The 21,806-nt window shown below is 35.9% G+C and overlaps 1 long non-coding RNA gene and 1 pseudogene across 1 annotated transcript; one reads left to right on the plus strand and one right to left on the minus strand.

Annotated features, from left to right (window-relative positions):
• LOC145556772 (aspartic proteinase CDR1-like) overlaps positions 1-21,806 on the plus strand; it is a 171,305-nt pseudogene that overhangs the window by 84,075 nt on the left and 65,424 nt on the right.
• Positions 7,910-10,408, minus strand: LOC145556635 (uncharacterized). Its single transcript, XR_014091914.1, has 2 exons — positions 10,155-10,408; positions 7,910-8,261 (listed from the first exon to the last, which is right to left on the minus strand). It is a non-coding gene; the product is annotated as an uncharacterized LOC145556635 (long non-coding RNA).

The following is a 21,806-nucleotide window of genomic DNA, read 5'->3' on the forward strand; positions in this document are numbered from 1 at the left end:
TTCATATATATATAAACATAAATATATATCGAAAACATAAATAGAGATGCATTTGGCAACTAGCATGACCCCTTGAGATCTTCAAGTCTTCAAAAGGTCTTCATTTGCAACTTCATGGCTTTGTCTTCTAAGAACCCCGTCTTCAAGACTTGACCAAAATATTACAATTGCTAGTATCTACGATTAGGACTAATCTAAATATTAAGGTACAAAAATACTCAACGGTTCGCAGACCGTATTTAGATTTACAAAAATACATCACGGATCACAGTCCGTATTTTCTATCCTCATCGAGCCCCACTAGTTGCCATTTCATAAAACCTGTGAGAGAATTTTACATTCCATTCATCCATTCACTATCTGTGAATGGCCCATGCATTTTACAATGAGAAACAAGTAACAATGCATAAAACGCGCGAGAACTAGTAACTAATCTAGGTGGTTAATCCAATTAACACGCCTAATTAAACTAGTCAAAGTTGTTTTAACCGGTTATGGAAATAACTAAGAGACGCTTCCACTAAATTCCGCATCCAACTTAACTAATCCAATTAATTAAGTCGGTGAACCCAAATATTTGCCAAAATTAATTTTTGCAAATGTCGCTAAAAAACCGAGGCCTAGCCTCCAAAACTTTTAATTAAATAAACAAAATAATTAAAATAATTAAAACGATAATTTAAGCAAAATACGTATTCCAAAATGTCTAAGTGCCTAGCACTAAGACTTAGAGTCCAAAAAAAAAAAAATACCCTTATTACATATTAAGCAACGCTAAAATTAACTTTAAAATAGCATCGCCTTAATAACCCGGGGTTATTGTGCCAATTATGGGATTGTACGTACCATACAACAAGCACGTAGTATGCCCATGCGCACCCCCGCAACACCAAGCATGCATGTGGGCTGCTTGTGCTCGCATGCGCTACGCCCAGCCCAGCCAAGCGTAGCAGCATGCACAGCGCGCACAGCCTTATGTTGCTGCTGCGCCATGCTGCTGCTTGCTGCTGGCAGCGAGCAGCAGCCCACGCCCTTCTTCGCACACACAGACGCACAGCACCACGCACCTAAGAACGAAGCGCCCAGCAGCCTCGGCAGCCACATATGGGTTGCGTGAGCAGCCTAGCTGGCCGAGAGCTAGCTCGGGGCTCTTAGGCCTCGTGTTGCGTGCTAATGTTTCGAAAATTATCGATTTTGTGTGTGACATTATAAATCAATTCTAAATTAATTTTAGAATCAATTTTGAGGAAAAATGAAAAATTACAAGTCCAACTTAAATAATTCATCCAAAAGCAATTAACCAAATTTATTTCCAAGAACCATTCTTTTATAAAATTGGTTTAACTTGGTGTAATGAAATAAATTAGGGCAATTCTCACTATTAATTTAATCATTTTAAATTAATCTTGAGATTTTGACAAAATAAAAGGGAGTTGGAAAAATGAACATAAGTTCAATAAAGACTCCAACTTTAATACTTGTGACTTCATGAAAAATTATATCTTCCAATATGAAGATAAACTAATTTCAATCACAAGTTTTAAACTTTATGATTCCAATCAACTAAAAAATGATTAAATCAACAAAGTTTAACCAAAATTCATGGAATTTAGTAACTCAAAGTTTCAATCACTTATCATAAATAAAGATTGAATCTTTAGTACTTGGAAGCAACAAAGAACAACAATTTCACACTTAATGCAATTAATTTGCAATTATGTGAAAAAATAAAACCAAACTTTCAAGCACCAATTACTACCAAGTAATCATGCTAAAAGTGGTCTAAAAATTGCATATAAATTAAGGAAAGAACCAAATACATAACCACCATAAATATGCAATCAATTTTCAAGGTTAGAAAGACTTAAAATTTTTCGTCAAAACGAAAAATCCCTCAAAAAATGCATTTCTGGTCGTTTTTTGGCTAAAAACAGAGTCCTGAAAAGATAAAACCATTTCCAGAACGCCTTTTCCACCCAAAATTCACTATTTTTGGGTCGAAATCTGGGTTCGGGAGCTGAAGACAGCTCTAATACGAGGTAAAAATTGGAAAAACGAGTTACTAATCTAATTAGAAACTTAAAACCAGAAAAATTAAGCCATAAAAACACCTTGAAAATATTATGATTTTAAAAATAAACGAGCGAGGCTCCGATACCGCTGTTGGGGTTTGGTGAGTCCGACTCACCGCGGAAACAAACCCAAAAACAAGACCGCACTAGCAATAAATAAAACCATAAACATAATTAAATTAATTACGAGATTAAGATAAGCTAATTACCTTTGACGCGTGCTTCGCTCCAAAATGAGCTCTTACTTGAAAGCTTCAAGTCCCGCTCACACGGAGACCTCCAACGAAGTCCACCCGCACCAACAAAACCGACTAGGTCCAATGTCTTGGGGGTAAGCAAGACCCAACCAATAAAACCCGAGTAATTATATTGAGTTCAAAGGTTTTCACTAATTGTGATGCCTTTTTTAACTCTTACTCAAGCATCATTCCTAATGCCCATACTTGGGTATTTATAGGAAATGATGGGAGTATCATTTACTCTCCCATCAATGTGGGATAGTATGATTTTTCCATTTTATTTTAAAGCTAAAATAAAATTAATAATCAAGCTAGTAATAAATCAACAAGTGGCAAGCTCATGTGAGTGGTTAGGTGAGGACCACTTGGATAAGGGGGGGGGGGGCCAAACTTGCTCCCCACACCCTCTCCCATAACCGGCCACCTCACTCCACACACACTCAAGGACCACAAGCCACATGGCACCCATCCTTGGGCACCAAGGCAGCCAAGGTGGGTTGCCATGTGCTGCTGTCCGTGGCAGCCACGCCCAGCAAGCCCAGCAGGCCCAACACTCGCATGCGGGCTGCCAGGCGCTGCTGGCCAGCAAGCCCAGCATGCTAGTGCGGGCTGCTGCTGGCCTTGTGCCTTGGCCAGCGCTGCTAGGAAGCAAGCAATGGCCTAGCCATGCTGCTGCTAGCTGTGGCGAGCTGGCGTGCCTAGCGTGCTAGCTGCTGCAGCTTGTTGCGGCATGGCTTGCTAGCCATTGCGCGCACAAGGTTGTGCCTAGCATGCTAGCACGCACTAGGCAGCGCCTAGCCTTGCGATGCTAGCATGGGTGCGCTAGCACGCACCAGCCAGCCTAGGCTCGGCTTGGTGCGCATGCTAGCCACCATGCTAGGCCATACGCCCTTAGCACTCGGTTTGCTTGGGCATTCCGATGCTAGGGGTATTTTGGTCTTTTGTTGATTTATTACTATTTCTCGTCTCGTCTTTCACTATTTTTTGACTCGACTTCCGACGCTCGGTTTCGACGCTCTAAGCTCGAATTTCCAACGTCTAAATAAATATTACTCGGTCGACTCATTAATTCCTTCCATTTGATCTACTATGGAGATCTACTATGGAGGCAATCCATTTGATAAGACAAATGATGGAGTTTTATAGGGTAAAGAAGAAAGATCTTCATATGGTATTTATTGATTTAGAGAAGGCATATGACAAGGTGCCAAGAGAGATACTTTGGTGGGCAATGTTGAAGAAAGGTATCCCACGAAGGTATGTAGACCTAGTTAAGGATATGTATCGGGATGTGTCAACAAATGTGAGGACATGCGGAGGGTTGACAAAAGATTTCCCTATTACAATCGGATTGCATCAAGGGTCTGCATTAAGCCCTTTTCTTTTTGCAACGGTTCTAGATGAATTAACTAGACCATTTCAAGATGAGGTTCCATGGTGTATGTTGTTCGCGGATGATATCGTTTTGGTGGATGAGACTAAGGACGGGGTTAATGTTAAGTTGGAGCAATGGAGGCAAAGGTTGGAAGCTAGAGGGTTTAAGCTAAGTCGGAGTAAGACTGAATATTTGGTATGTCGTATTGGCACTCAGAGGGGGACAAGCAATGAAGTGGTGAGTTTGGATGGAAAGGATTTGACCATGAGTGAATGTTTTAAGTATCTTGGGTCGATCATCCAGAAGAATGGTGACATTGATCAAGACGTAACCCACAGAATTAAGTCAGGGTGGCTTAAATGGAGAGCGGCCACGGGAGTGTTATGCGACCGCAGCATTCCCCTACAGTTGAAGGGAAAATTCTACAGGACTGCCATAAGACCAGTGTTGCTCTATGGTACAGAATGTTGGGCTTCTAAGAAAGAGCATATTAAAAAGATGGAGGTTACGGAAATGCGCATGTTAAGGTGGATGTGTGGAAACACTTTAAGAGATAGAATCAGAAATGAGGTTATTCGCAAGAAAGTAGGTGTGGCAGACATTGCAGATAAATTAAGGGAAAATCGTCTGCGTTGGTTTGGACATGTAAGACGGAGACCCGTGGGTGCACCGGTGCGAAGAGTGGAAGAGTGGGATCATGGAGGGATTAAACGAGGAAGAGGGAGACCAAAAATGACTTGGTTGGAAGGAGTGAGGAAGGATATGAAGTGCATGGATTTACGTGAGGATGAAGTTTTGGATCGTAAGGGATGGAGGAGAAAGATTTATGTTGATGACTACACGGAATAATCATATTTGGTTCATGTTAGCCGACCCCACTTTTGGGATTAAGGCTTTGATTGATTGATTGATTGATTGACTCATTAATTCCTTCCGAATTAATTCGTCGGTTCGGTTTGTTGAATGCTTGGGTGTGACCCAAAGGGTTCAGTCAAGATTAAGCTGTAATATTAATTATTCATTAATATTACTGATGGGAAGCGGCCTCCACCCAGGCATTCCGATCACTTGACCTCATTGAATATATTAGCTTTCTAATAATTCTGAACACACTAACGGAATAGTACACTTGTTCGAAGGACACCATTCCTTTCATTGGCGCCTGGAACGAGGCCTGGCGCCTAGCGCTAAGGCTGGCGCCAGCTCTGTTTTTCGTGCGCCAATACTCTGTTTTGTTAATTTTATCTTTTTGGCTGATTTTCTCTATAAATAACGACGTAAAAACTCCGTTTTCATTCACCGACAACCAGTTTTCAATTCTCTTTCATTCTCTTTAATCATTCGCTAATTCTCATCAAAATTCTCTCTAATCAATCATTCATCTCTTTATTTCTCTTTTCTAAACTAGTCTTTTATATACAAAATTCCGCATTCGCAAGATCTAGAAACACCTAGCCATATTCGAAGTTGCCTTCGCCCTAGACATGAAAGGTTTAATTTCTGAGGGTTTGGTCCCAAATCTCTATTTCAATTATTTAATTTAATTGTGTGATTATTATTTTCCTTGAAGTTACTAACGTGTGTGTTTTGTTATTAGAAAGAGGTACGAGGCATCAAAGTAAGTTCTTTAATGGTTTTAATTGATATTATGATGTAGATCTAGGTTGTTATTATGATATTCCTAGTATCATGTCTAGGGTAATTTTAATATTAAATATGATTGTTACGATGCTTCCTATGTTCTTCCTAATATTTATGATTGTTAGTATCATGTTAGGGTTAGAGATTTGATTTTTATTGCTTAGTGACATGCTAGGGTTTGTTATTAATCTTGTTAGTATCATGCCCAGGATCTTGTTATTATTATTATGCTTTAACATGATGATTATTATTATGATTATACTTTATGATTTTAGGATTATAATTGTTATAATGATGATTATTTTTATTATGATTATTATTATTTTGATGATGATTATTTTTGTTATTATTATAATTATTATTCATAATTATTTATTATGTTGCTTGATTATTTTATTGTTGTTGCTTGATCACGCTTTTTATGCATGTTTAAAGGGAATTTAATACTTGTAATCACGCTTATATAAGATAATTAATAATCTTGTTTAGGGTTAATATGATTATAATTTCAAGTGATCGCCAATAGTAGTTTTGTTTGTGCATTAATATTCAACCAACATAGATTAAACATGTTTAGGGTTAATCCTAATGATTGCATGTTAGTCAAAAAGCGCACATGAATACGATCAGAATAAAGTAGAGGCCTATTATTAGGGCAGGTTCAATCTCTTTTAGGTTGAATTTGTACCTTCATCCCCGAACCCTTATTTGGTTCTAGACCTTATGGAGTTGACGATCTCCTGGATCGTTAAGGGGTGTAACCTTCACCTCGTGAACGGTTTACAAGTTCCTAAAACTTATTGGCAACTCATTTGCTCTATCTTCTTCCCTTTTGGACGCCACCGTACTTTAGTGTATCATCACAATGGGGTTCAAGCTAGGGGTTTAACGCTTGAAATATTCCCTACAACCCCTTAATCCTAAGAAAACTAATAAAGCAAAAGCTCCCACTTGAACCTTCATGGATCTCATCCATCTTGCTCCTTTGGGCCTCCACTCTATGGATTCTTGGATTAACTGCAACCTGTAATACTATTCTATTCTATCTACTACTTAAATAAAATAAAATAAATTACAAAAAATACTTAATGGTATGCAGACCGTATTTAGATTACAAAAATACGAAACGATGCGCAGATCGTATTTAGAATCTATATGGGTCATACTAGTCTATATAGCAATAAATAACATCATATATTATAAAATGCCATATAATAAATCACTCATCATGTTTTCCTAAACTACAACATCGAATGTTCACAGTAAAGGAAACATGGCTCCTAAATATCTCATGTTTAATTAATTACTGTAATTAGATAATATCATATATTATTCATAACCAATTATAAAATATCATATATTTTAATTTAGGTATGAGATAGAATCAAATCTTATTTTAATTATGGAAGATAAATTATATTTATTTTCCATGATTATCTTAACTTTTAGAAAATTCTATCCTAATTACTTGTCATTCACATATTTTAAATCAATTAATATCCTAAAATAATTATGGGATAATCACATTATTTAATCAATTATTATCCAAATAGAATCTTTTGCTCCATATTTTTCCTATCTTAACAAAATTAACAACTTTAACTTTGTTAATTATCTTTTCAAAATCAAAACTTATCTTTTATGGTTCGTTTGGCATTGATGTGGTTTTCTGTTTTTTGGTTTTTTGTTTTATAAAAGTATATGATATGAGTCCCATAATGAATAAAAAATTATGTAAACTTATTAAAATTATGATAATTTAGAAAACTGACAACAGAAAAGTAGAAACACCTTTTCTTGTTTCCTGTTTTTGGTTTTCAAAAAAACAGAAAATTGAAAACCAAAATCGATGCCAAACAAGCCCTTAATTTTTTTTTTAATTTTAAAAACTGATTTTATCCAAAATAAAATAAAATAATTTTTTTTTTAGAAAATAGTGTCAGCCACCGTGGTGTGGCCAGCCGAAGCCAGCCACGGTGGCAGTACACCTTGCGGTGTACGCTGCCCCTGCAGCGACGCAAGGACAGCAGCAGCAGCACACACAACGGGGTGGTGCACTGCTGCGCTGCCCCTGTCCGACCAGTGCCCAGCCCACCCTCCCTCCTGGACCACCACCGGTGAGGTAATCGCTATGGCTGCGCCACCCAGCCGCGGTTGCAGCACCCACTACTACAAAACCCGCTCAATCTCGACGCTTTTTTCCATATTCTCGACGGCAAAAAGCGTCGAAAAATTAATTCTCGACGCTTTGGTAAAGCGTCGAGATTTTGGCCGTCGAGAATTCTAGACGCTTTTAGGCGTCAATACTGTCGACACTTTTGCCTGTCTAAATATTTATTTGACGCTTTAAAGCGTCGACAATATCGACACTTTTAACTATCGAAGTATTTCGTTGTCGATGCAGTTCAATGTAGGCAGTTTTATTTTTCGCGGCTCATAGCAAGTGTTGGCGGGATATTAGATGGACGTTTAAAAGCGTCGAGAATTCGAGTTCCCTTTTTTTCTAAAATTCTATATTAGGACAATGGAATATTTCAATATGTATAAATACTAATCCGAATTTGCAATTTTGAAAAAAAAAATCACAAATTAAGAGGCTAGGTAATATAATTAATAATAATAGTACGTACGTCCAAAATATATAGTCTAAAATAATTATAATACATCGTACCATAAAATTTAAAGTAAAGCTTATCATATAATATGTTTGAACTACTACATAATTATTCTTAGCTAATTTCAGAATCCAAAAGACAACCTCAAAGCTAAAATATATGATCTTCAACCTGTTGAATCTATGGTCATCTCAAAAACCATTCAAATCTTGCCAAATAATATAATTACAAGTTTCCTAATCTGAGTCAATGGTTAAACGAGCTAAGCATCCCTTGATTCATATCTCCCGCCTCCATGGTCTACGGAGTCATTAGACACCTGAAATTGATATTAAAAAATGTAAGTAATTTTCTGTACATATATAACAAACATAAATCCCACTTTTTTTTAACACAAACGCGAGATAGTATATATTAGATCATAGAGTTACCGATAACAGCCATCAGAGCAAAAGATAGACACATAGAGCACTTAAGCAGCCACTGTATGTGATTTAAGTTTAACTTACAAGCACATAAACTATAATATAAAGCAAACTTAGGATAAGTATATATGATAGACTTCACTAGTTGGCAGGGAGAGAAGATATAGTTCAAAAGCCTGATGTTAGCAAAATAAGCTACTTGAATGAAACTGAACAGCAGAGGGCTAAGGTGCAATGTCTGGAATTTTAGCAGCATATATGTCGAAACAATCAGTAGGAGGGTAAGTAAAGGGAACAAACATAACTCCCACAAAATAATTAATAAATATAAAATAACAGTGCAAATTTTTTAGAAAAATAATAAAAAAAATATATATAAAAATTAAAGGGGCTAATGGCCAAAGTAGCTGCATGCTTTAAATCTTAATGATCCCAATCAATCTGGTGCAGCTTGAATCCCATTAGATAATTTTCTATACTACGTTAATCTAGGTTAGTGATCATTTTTTTGCAAACATTGTATAGTTATGAATCAGATTTTACTTGAAATAAATTCTTGGAACCAGCTAGTAGGATGTAGGTTTTGCAAAAATAATTAACACATTACCTTAGTTTTGCAACAAAACAATCAGTCTCAAAACAAACGCTCTCAAATTATTTACAAAACAATAGCTCTTAATGATTACCTCTCGCAACTCCGGGTTTGCAGCAAGCCGAAGCCCACACATCACAGCTTTTGCTTCTGCCACCCTTACCTCTCAATTAGCACTACTCTGTTGCACCCCTACTACCTTGACAACCCCTTCCTTGTCCCTCACAACAGCACCCAAACCACAACCCAACTCCTAAATAAAGCCCGCATCTACATTCACTTACACAGCTCTTGCAAGCGGTGACAACCATCTAGCAGCAGAACCCAACCATATACACTGAAGCATACAAATACTAGACGCAAACTGGGATAATAACAAGAGTCATGTGACCACTTGTTCTCAAGTTTTTTTTTTCCTTTTGTTCAATTCATTTATATATACCAAACTATTTTAAGATCTCAATGTGATGTGATTATCATATTTACCTTCTAATTAGGAAGCCCCAAATCATATTTATGAGCTCAACTGCCTCGTCTACTCTACCCCCTTACCTCCCAATTAGTACTACTCTGCTGCACCCCTACTGCCTTGACAACCCCTTCCTTGTCCCTCACAACAGCACCCAAACCACAACCCAACTCCAGAATAAAGCCCGCATCTACATTCACTTACACAGCTCTTGCAAGCAGTGGCAGCCATCTAGCAGTAGAACCCAACCATATATACTGAAGCATACAAATTCTAAATGCAAACTGGGATAATAACAAGAGTCATGTGACCACTTGTTCTCAAGTTTTTTTTTTCTTCTGTTCAATGCATTTTTATATACCAAACTATTTTCAGATCTCAATGTGATGTGGTTATCATATTTATCTTCTAATTAGGAAGCCCCAAATCATATTTATGAGCTCAAGTGCCTCGTCTACTCTACCCCCTGCTCCCTAATGATCCGCATTACAACAAAGCGTTGATTGCCTCACCTACTCCACTTCCTACTCCCTGCTTTATTTTTATTAAGTTCTAACACATTGAAATATGAACAGATCAGAACCACCAAAAAACACCCAATATATTCATTTCTGGTTATTTATATCCTTACAAAAATATGAACAAATCAAGAACACCAGGAAACACCCAACTAAATGATAACGCAACATAAATAATTAAATAGAATCCAGTGGCATAAATAATTACCTGAGGGTTAGCCATACGCAAGGCTAGTTGTGCAGTATCTAGAAGTTGTGATGAACCTTCTCCACTACGAATGGATTCTAAAACTTGAGAAAATAATGTTGTCATTGTCTTAAGTAGCTTTGTGTTCTCATCACACTTTCCTTTTATCTCTTCATTTTGCTTATGAAGCTCCTTATTTTCTTCTTTCAAACTTGATACCTCCGATGACATGTTCCCCAATTCCACAACTCTACTTCCTTTTCCAATCCCTTCTTTTCTAAGTGCACCATGACCCCATAAAGGTCTCCACTTCGAACTCCAAAACCGAAGCCTTGTGGTTTTTCAGGAATCTGTCCACCATACAGTGTAGCCTCAAAAGCTTCATTCTCTATTTCAATACGCGACTTTGAACCATCAGGGTATGCAAGCATTAAGCTTTCAACCTTAGCCTTAACATCTTCCTGCACAACATATATGACACATGTATATGTTAAGAGTCAAATTATCAAAAATCAGAATAATAGAGATATATAGTTCAAATAGGCTCATTTCTTCTCCGTGCTCATCTTCCTATAAATTAGAATAATAGAGATATATAGGTTACATATGGAATTGTTTTCAAAAAATGCCAACCACAGTTTTATGCATCACTATGCATTATATTTGTAATCAATGGGTAAAAAAATCATACATAATCAGCACGTCTATTCGCAAAGCTTGTACCACCAGAATTATGAATTTGGTTTAGAGATGCTCTTGCCTCTTTTCTGATTTCAGACAATTCCTGCAATAATTCATACAACTTTTAAAATTTATAATGGAGAAAAATGAAACAGAATATTTGATTTCATTGCGATAGTTGTAACATTCATATGATAAATACTTACTTTCCCTCTCTCTGAATTCCAGTAGTTAACCAAATTAACCCAATTACTCTTGCTAACTCCATTTGGGGGATTATCAACAATTTCTGTTATTGATTTCTCATCTGGTTTAAAGTATCGTTTCTTAATATCATGCTTATAATTCCTCCAAACTTTATCAACACGCTGTAGAGCTTGGGTGTAATACTTCTCCTCATCGGGGATCACAAAGCGGTCCTTAATAAAACATAATTCCATGAGAAAATGTATATAATAATCCAAAAAAAAATTTAACTAAGTGATAAATGGAATATATACCCTTATTGCTTTACTGATGTCCCTCTTAAAAGAGGCGTCCAACTTAAGCCAAGTCTTCTCTGAAAGTGGGAAGAAACGCTCTTCTTTTGCAATGCTACCAAGGAATTGGACCAATATATGCCCACCTTTTCGAATTGGTTGGCAAAAATCATTGAAATGCACAATATATTTAACACCATTGTTATTCCAAACCTCAATTTGCGGAATGGGTCCACTAATTAATCGCTTCTTACAATCATTATCTATGAAAAAAGAGAATCAAATAGTGATTGTATCAATGACACAACACATAAAATAAAAGAACCTAGCTTAGTATGAAAATTAGTGCAAGAGAGCAATGTAATAACATGGTGACACATTGTGTTGCCATATTAGAAATAAGGCTGCCAGTATGCGATTTTTAAAAAATTTAAATTTTACCAGTTAATTTCATGATCAATACACAAACATATCAATGTAAAATAAATAATAATAGGTATGTACAAATAGTTAGAACCTCTTCTTTGTCATCATACTCAATTGCACCGATCCATTCGGGAAGCGATGCACGACGTCGAAGCTTGAAAATTTTAGATTTTTCTTTTGCTGCTCCACCACATGCATGCTTCTCTTTATCCTTATTTGCAGTATGATCATCTTGCATTTCTTGTAAAAATGTTTGATGAGAAGTATGGGAAGTAGAAGGGAATATAGGTGGTTTTGATAGCTTATGAGGTGGAATTTTTTGAGGAACGGTAGAGGTGTTCTGTGTAGAAGATGATGGGAAGTTGTGAGTCTTAGTTACGCTTGGAGGGTTTATTACATTAGTTGGGTTTCTCATTGTAGGAATGCTTTTTTGAGGTTTACTTGTGCTAGCTAGTATTTGAAGATAAAGGGAGGTCTTGAGTTCTAGTGTTGCTAAGAGAACTTGGTACATTATTGATGAGTGGTTTCTTCCATATTGGATTGCTTTTTGGGGGTGGAGGTTGTGTACTTATATTAGTAATGGGAGATGAAGGTGGGTTTTGAGTGTTTCGTAGGGTAAATGGTCCCTATCTACCATTAGCTTCCCCTGATTTTTGGACTGAGGTAGAAGGTATTGAAGCTTTAGGCTCTTTTTGTAGTGGTTGTGATGATACCAATTTTGGAGCCTTATTTGAAACTGTATCTGGTGCATTTGTGGCTGCAAGGCCAGCTGCCCTTGTTCTTTTGCTATGATAACTCATCTTGACTAACCTGAAAGGAAAAAAATGTTAAGAGCAATTAAGTCCATAAAGTTGACTACTATGACAAGCAGTTGCATAACTAACTACTGCCACCAGTTTATTTGTATCCACCAGTAATAATACGAAGTGAATTTCCAAAAAAAATCAACAACCGATTAATTGGCTCAATTCTGTACTCCTACTCATGTGTAAAAAGGTAAAGCAGTCATACAATCAACAATACCTCTCATCTGTAAAGTAAGGAAGAGAAGCATATCAGTTCACAATCAATCCATGATTAATGTTTTGGCAGTTTTTACAGTAATCAATTCAATCTCTTTTACTAGCTTCATTGTAAGAGTCCATCCTTTAAAAAGAGTTAATGGACCCTTATATAGTTGTCAATGTACGTCCTTATTACCACAATTTTACCAAATTTCATCTCAATGTATTAGATATACAAAATCCAAAGTGAGCCAAAAAAAAAAAAAAGAGGAGACCAAAGTTTTACTTCTTTAAATTCAAAAGGCCAACCAAGAGCCACTCTGCAACAAACTTTCTACATTGTACCTAAACTCAAGCAAAGCTCAAGAAAGAGACAAATTTTGATTAACAGCCATCTTCCTCTATAAATTACCCCAAAATCAAAGAAAAACTGCAAGAGAGACTGGAAGAGGAAAAGAGAAAATATATCATATATAAGAAAACTACTCTGTATCAAGAATGCTAACTTGCTAAATGAGGAGCATAAACCTTGGCATAAAAATGATAGACAAAAAATAATATTTCAAATGCATAGAATATAATGTTTGAAACGAGAGTGAAAATTATAAGATGTTAAACAAAAAAGTCAACATATGCAAAACTAAGTCTCATCATCGCCCATATCAAACAAGTCCCTTGGCTTATTCTTAACAACATGTAATCATCCTTTACTTATCTCATCCTCGATATAAAACACTTGTTTTGCTTGAGATGAGAAAATAAATGGATCGATCATCATATAAATTTCACCCAGTGTGCATCAGCTTCGAGAAATTTACACAAACGTTCCCGGTATGGTATCTTTTCAAACCCCTTTTTATGTCAGCCCAATCACAATGAAACATTATAACCTTGTGAGAACCATAATAATCTAATTCATATATTGCTTTGAGTCTTCCATAATACTCTTGGCCTTCTGCCTCTAACATAATGCCAGAATTTAGTGTCTTTCAATATTGCTCGCGATCCACAATGTTAAATTTATAACCATTAATAATAACACTTTTTATCCTTTTACAACGATTACTTAAACCACCAGCCAATGCTTTTCTCAACTTTCCTTCTGTTGTACTATCATATATGTTGTGGACCTATGTAAATAAATAAATAAATCTTACGTTAAGCCTGATTAGGACTTCCTATGTGAAAAGAATAAAACAATAAAAATTAACTTTGATATTTAGTCACCTGATTTTGTAACCACCCAGAAAATTCATTGATTATCCACCCATTTTCTACAATTTCGTTCACTTGAAAGTGATTCTCTTGTTTTTTTTGGTATATGAAATCACTTTAGACATAGAAAAAATTATGTTAACTAATAGTATAATAATAGCTAACAAACAAGAAGTTATTAATTTATTGCAATACTTACTCAAGAATTGGTTTAATCTCATCTGAATGAAGCAAAATATAACGATATGATGAGCTTGTTTTAAACTTTTATCATCAAGACGAAAGTTATCCTGTTTTCCAACCACACGACAGCCCGAATTAAATAAATAGATGTTGTTTATAACACCATCTTCATTTCTTTTCGGTCTGTTAAATATGGTCTCAACACTATCTAAATATCTCGAACAAAATGTAATTGTTTCCCATAAAAGGAACCCCTCAGCAATGGACCCTTCAGGTTGGGCTTTATTACTTACATGAGATTTTAAAAATGCCAAGTACCTTGTAATATAAAAATGAATGTAAATATAAAAAATCTTACAAAAAAAAAGTAATATGATAATATTATTTATTTTAACGAAGCTTTGAAAACATAAGTTAAGATATTAACCTTTCAACGGGATACATCCATCTGTAATGAACTGGTCCACCGAGTCTAACCTCATCCACTAAATGAATCAATAGATGAACCATGATTGTGAAAAAAGTTTGTAGAAACTCTTGTTCCATCTTACAAAGTGTCAAAACAAGCTTAGATTGAATATCATTTAACTCCTTTGTATCAATAGAAGTTGAACATAGTCGTTTGAAAAAGTCAGACAACTCCTCAATCAAGTCAATTACTTTCGTGGCATTTGATGCTCTTAAAGCAACCGGAAGGATATCTTGCATGAGGATACGATTGTCATGGATTTTCATATTGATAAGTTTTCGTTGCTTCATGTTCACACATCTTTGCAAGTTAGATCCATATCCATCTAGAACTCTAAGCTTTTGTAAGACTCTCAAAAACCGTTCTTTTTCTTCTACAGACATGTTGTATGATGCGGGAGGCATATAGTTATTTCGACTTGTATCAATCCAAAGATGAGATTTAATGTTCAACTTCTCAAGGGCCTCTCTTGCACTCTTGTCATCTCTAGCATTGTCCATATCTAAAAGAGTTCCTAACAAATTGTCACAAACGTTCTTTTCAATGTGCATAACATCTAAATTATGTCTTAGAAGATTGTGTTCCCAATATTCCAAGTCAAAAAATGTACTTTTCTTTTTCCAAAGAACATTATTAGAATCTTTCTCACCATGGTCATCATCAAATTCATTAATGGATATCCCACCTTTCTTTCTTTCTCTTTTCTTATTGGATGGTTTTTTTTACTTTCCATATACATAATTAATCCTTTCTTGTTCCTTTAAAATGTCTTCCCCACTTGTAGGAACTGGAGCAACATCATGTTCTTGTGTCCCATCAAATAAATGGGCTTGAGAACGATAAGGATGATCAAGTGGCAACCATTTTCGATGTCCAAGGTAGCAAATTTTACCACCAAAATAATATGAGTGAGTGGAATGGGCACATGAAGGACAAGCTTTATAACCTCTTGTACTCCAACCAGACAACATAGCGTATGCAGGGAAGTCATTTATAGTGGAGTGTAAGGCTACTCGCATTTTAAAGTATTTTCCACTGTAAGCATCAAAGGCATCAACACCATCACATAACAATTTTAACTCATGGATTAATGGTTGCAAATACACATCAATATAATCCCTGAACTATATTTACCGGGAACAATCAAGGACAATATGAATGATGATGGCTTCATACAAAGCCATGGTGGTAAATTATATGGAATTAAGACCATAGGCCAAGTACTATAATTAGAACTCATAAGACGATATGGATTGAAACCATCACTTGCTAGACCCAACCTAACACTACGAGGATCAGCGGCAAATTCTTGATATCTTTCATCAAATTTTTTCCAAGCCTCACCATCTGCTTGGTGCCTTAGAACCTTATCATCTTTTCGACCAAAATCTCATCTCATGTCCTCTGCTGTTTTAGATGACATATAAAGTCTTTTTAATCTAGGGATAAGAGGAAAGTATCGCAATACCTTAGCTGACTCACCCTTTTTACACGATTCTTTACCTTTTTCACTTGAATCACCTTCCTTCCCTTTTGCAATTTTCCACCTTGATGTATGACAAACATGACACTCATTTTTTTCTGCAAATTCACCCCAATATAACATGCAATCATTTGGACATGCATCAATTTTCTCATAACCTAATCCCAAGTCCTTAATTATCTTCATGCCCTCATAGTAAGATTATGGAAACTCATTGATTGAAGGAAATGCATCTACTAAAAGTTCAAGCAATTTAGTGAATGACTCAGCAGACCAATGGAACATACACTTAAGGTGAAACAAGTGCAAAAGAAACGATAACTTTGAGAAAGTAGTGCACCCCTCATATAAACCCTCATAAGAAGCATCCATTAGTCTTTTATACTTGACATCTTCTTCGCTAGAGTTAGTAGATGGATTTACATAACCTACATCACAATGAAAATCAAACTCTTCGTGCATATCGTATGAACCTCCTATTTCGTGCATATCATATGAAGCCTCTTCTTGTTGCATGTTTTGGGATTCAAAAAGAGAATCTGGAATGTCAGCCCTAAAGGCTTCTCTTAACAAACCACCCATATCATCTTGACCTACTACCTTTTCATGAATGAGAGTTTCTAAGATATTGGTCCCTTCATCAACTGTAGAATGAAAAACCCAATTCCTATACTTCTTAAAAAAACCATTACACAAAATATGTCCTCCTACTTCCTCTATGGGTAACCATTCATTCACTTTGCATTTATTACATGGGCATCGAGTTTTTCCATCTATAAGAGTCTTCTTAGCAAGTTAAACAAAATTCATGCAACCTTTGAAATAAGCAGGTTCGCCATTGCATAAATCAATCCAACTGGTATCCATGACTACAAAAACACCAAATTACTTTCTATTTACTTTTTAATATTAAAAAAAAAATTACCCCGTAAAAAAAAATAAAAATAAATTACAATTCAATACAAAAAGCAATATTAAATAATTTTCAAGTTTAACAATCGGCTTAAATCATGAAACTCATTTAATCATAAGCCATATAAGAGTATTGCACATGTCTTCAACTATTGCTATAACATGCTCACATTATTATTAGTATATCATTCTATGAATAATACGGGTGAATACTAAAAATTCACTTGAAATTTTTTATAAGATAAGCATCATTGACAATAACAAAGGACAAAGTTTACTAACCTTTTTAACTTGTAATTATGATAAATTAATTAAATAAATCACTCACCCAAACAAAAACTACAAATGCAGAATCAATAAAAAGTAGACATGATAATTACAAAATCATGATAGGGCCATATGAATTCAAACTCTACCCTATCATGCATTCCTAGACATAGGTTCCCCAGTGCACAAATCAATCCAACTAAACATGGGCACGGGCCGTGCCCGTGCCGCCGCGGGTCGTGCCTGGCCGTGCCGGGGTGGGGGTCGTGCCGTGCCGGCTCCGCGGCGGGCAGTGTCGTGCCGTGCCTGAATTTGGCACACCCCAGCCCACGGCACGGCACGGCCCACGTGCCTTGCGGGCCGTGCCGTGCCGGGCCGCGGGCCAAACCGTGCCACCTTTTTTTTTTTTTTTTAATAAATGAAAAAAAAAACGAATTAAACGATATATATATTTTTTTAGTACAACTTAATATATGTGATTAATTTATGTTTATGTTAAATGTTAATGTTAATATATTTTGTTTTCATTTTTTGAACAACTTTATTTTAATTTAGGTTATATAAATTATTTATCTAATTAATAATTATGTTTAAGTTTATTTAAACAAATAAAAACTATTTTATTAATTTAGCAAAAAACAACAATGCATATAATAAAAAAAAAATACGAGTGCGATAATCCGAAAACACAAAAAATTGAAGAATAACTTATTTTATTATATGACGGTAGCCGGTACGAATGTACGATAATTCAATAATACAAAATAAGTAATGATAATTTAAAATCGTACAATAGTGTATGAATATTGAATAACTTCATTTATTATACGGAATACGAAGTTCGATAATACAAAAAGAATACAATAGTGTATAATGTAAATATGTAATCATGTAATTATTATTGGTCGTCTTCGTCTTCGCCTTCGTCTTCATCTTCGTCTTCGTCTTCGTCTTCTAGAGGTTCAAGTTCATCCGCCAATTGAGTTGATTGAGAAGTATGAGAACTAAAAGAAGTCGACGTTCCTTCATCGTCGTCGTTTTGTGCATAAGTACGATCTTGAGAACGAGTTTCGGCATCCAACCAATCCTTGAAGCAAACACACATTTCAAGTGTTTCGGGTTTTAGTCTTGTTCTTCTATCGTCTAAAACTCGTCCCGACGCACTAAAAGCTCTTTCGGAGGCAACGGAGGAGACTTGGATTGCAAAAATATCACGAGCCATTGCCGACAAAATTGGATGTTTCACGGTTTGTGATTTCCACCAATCGAGGATGTCGAGGCCAAACTTCTCTTCATCGTCCATGCCTTTCATGAAGTCATAACTTAAGTACATTTGCAACTCCGAAACATCGCTTTGTGTTCTCTTACTTGATGATGATTCCGTACCTGAAAACTTGGACATCATGTTAGCAGCTTGTGCAAATAAACCTTTGGCCCGTTTACTTACATTTTTGGATGTTTGAGAAGGGGCAAATCGAGACACGGTTCCATATTTACTTTCATAGGTGGAGTATAAAGAAAAAAAATCATTTGTCACCTTAGTTTTAAAAGCTTCAACATCATCTTCAAAATTCATGTTACTATAATAAATATCAATTAATAAAAAGGTGCCATCATATTTTTGCCTAGGATCTAAAATAGAAGCAAAAATATAAATCATAGGAATATCGGTGTAATATTTACGCCATTTTTCCTCCATGGATGGAAGATATCCACGATAAACATGTTCAGATCGGTGTTCCGCAAAAAGTTGTGCAAGTAAACATGCATTACTAAGAAAAGAATGAGAACAAGGATTATATACAGAAGAAAAACAATGTGTCATACCATATAGTAATTGTAAAAACTGCATATATTTTTCACAATTAACCCAATCATCTTCTAGTAAAGCATTTTGTGGAAATTTCATGTTATAAAAAAGTGTTAAATGAACCTTGTACTCGATTGCCCGACTCAACATTTCATAGGTGGAGTTCCACCTAGTTGGACAATCCGGTGCTATTTTTATGGTTTTTATCCGTTGTTGCCTGCAAAAACCTTTCCATTCTTGATATCTCATGTTAGAGCTATTAATAGACATAATAGCATTCCTTATTTTGTGATAAAATGGACCAATTGCTTGTGTTCCATCCTTCACACACAAGTTAAGAACGTGACAAATGCATCTAACATGAAGTGCATCTCCATCTAATATAACATCGGTCAATTGGTTTTTGACCAAATTCGCACTATATGTCATAGAAGTTGCATTATCGAAAGTCATTGACATGATTTTATCCCTAAGACTATATGCATCAATGGCTTCCATTAAATGATGTGAAATGTTAAGACCGGTATGAGGGTATTCAAGCATTTTGAAATGAATGATGCGTTTTTGTAACATCCACTCATTATCTAACCAATGACAAGTAACACATAAATAGTGGAGTCCGTAACCACCATCCCATGCATCGGCGGTTAAAGAAACTCTACTAGGAAGATTAGCTAATTCATTTACTAATTTCAATTTGTACTCTAGATAACTCTTCATGGCAGCAGATCGAACGGTTTTTCGGGAGATTTTTTTGTGTTTTGGTTGTAGTGCTCGGTTAATATAGTTGTTGAAGGCATAATTTTCGGCGAAAAGAAAAGGTTGTTCCGCATGTACAATCATTCTCCCAAGTTCATCCCTATCTCTCTCGTAATTGTAAATGAAGCCTTGTGGATGGAATTGAGAAATTTTGGGTTGGGTTGGATCACTAGATGGTCCACCACATTTTTTTGTATGTCTATTAAGGTGTCCCGTCCCTCCCTTGGTATCGGCCGAGAAAATTTTACCACAAGTCCGACACTTGGCCTTTTGTCCATTTTTACTTAATTGATAATGTGACCAAACTTCACTCTTTCTTTTGGTTTGAGCAAAATCCTCTTCGGTACACCACTCTAATATGTTAGGATTTTGGGTGTTGGGCATTTGGGTGGATGGTTCACTCGACCCGCAGGCTTGTGTTTGGCTACCTTGGGAAGGAGGAGGAAAAGGAAATTCATGTTGTTGAAATTGGGTCCAAGGAGCCATATCATCCATTTGTTCTTGCCCTCCCGTGTTTTGGGGATGAAAGAAAGGGGTGGAAGTGTTTGGAAAGGGCATGTTAGGGGAGGGAAAAGGCATGTTAGGGGGGGCATAGGCATTGAAGTGTTTGGATTTGGTGATTCCCTACGTTTTGACTTGGCTTTTCTAGAGGAGGAGGAAGCGTTCGGGTTTGATGCCATGATTAATTAATAATAATAACAATAAAAGTAACAATAACAATAATAATAATAATACAAATAACAATAACAATAATAATAACAATAAAAGTAACAATAACAATAATAATAATAATAATAATACAAATAACAAAGTAACAATAACAATAATAATAACAATTCACAACAATAATAATAACAATTCACAACAATAATAATAACAATAACAATAAGAATTAGTAAGTAGTTTTTATATAAATTAAATTTTTAAAAATAATTATAATAATAGTAGATTACTTGGATCAATGAGATCCCAGGTAGGAAAGGTTAGGAGCGACGTTGTCCAGAGCCCAAGTCCCGCCTTAGACAGATTTCAACAATCCAAATAACCCACAATTAAAATAAAAAGTAGTTTTTATATAATTAAGTAGTTCCAACTTCCAAGAATATAATAATAATAATAATAATAATAATAATAATAATAATAATAATAATAATAATAATAATAATAATAATAATAATAATAATAATAATAACAACAACAACAACAATAATAATAATAATAGTAATAATAATAACAAGATTAACAACTAACAATAACAAATTAAAATAAAGTTGAGTTAGATCTTACAATGACGCTTCAATGCTTTCCCAAATTTATAATTTCCCGAACTTATAATTTCCCGAATTTATAATTTCCCGAATGTAAATATAACAATTTTTTTTTTTTTTTGGTAGTAGACTAATAAAGGTAATAATAGTAAAAATGTAAAATTTATAAGAGAGTAGGAATTTTTATTTTTTTTCACAAAAGAGAGCAAGATTGTAGGATTTGTAGGAATTTGAGAATTGAGAATTTGGGAGTAAGAAAATTAGAGAATAAGAGAGAAGAGATGAGTTGATGAATTGTGAAAATTTTGGAGGAAAATATGAGGTATTTATAGAGAATTTGGGTGGGAAAAGGGGTGGAAAACTAGCCGTTTATAGCTGTTGGAAAACGGCCATAAACGGCTAGTTTTCCTACGGTATGGCACGGGCCGTGCCTAGCCGGGCCGTGCCGGGCCGTGCCGTGCCGTGCCGCCGGGTCGTGCCAGCGTGTCGGCCCACGTGTCGGCCACCGTGCCACCCGGCGTGCCACGTGCCGTGCCCGTGCCAAATCCCACAATTTTGTTCACGGCACGGCCCACGGTTCACAGGTGGGCCGCCGTGCCGGCGACCGTGTCATGCCGTGCCGTGCCGGAGTCGTGTCGGGCCCGTGCCGCCCGCGTGCCGGCACGGCCCGTGCCCATGTTTAAATCCAACTGGTATCCATTTCTACAAAAAATCAAA

The sequence above is a fragment of the Chenopodium album genome, chromosome 1, assembly GCF_948465745.1.
Source record: "Chenopodium album chromosome 1, dcCheAlbu1.1, whole genome shotgun sequence".
Lineage (NCBI taxonomy): Eukaryota > Viridiplantae > Streptophyta > Magnoliopsida > Caryophyllales > Amaranthaceae > Chenopodium > Chenopodium album.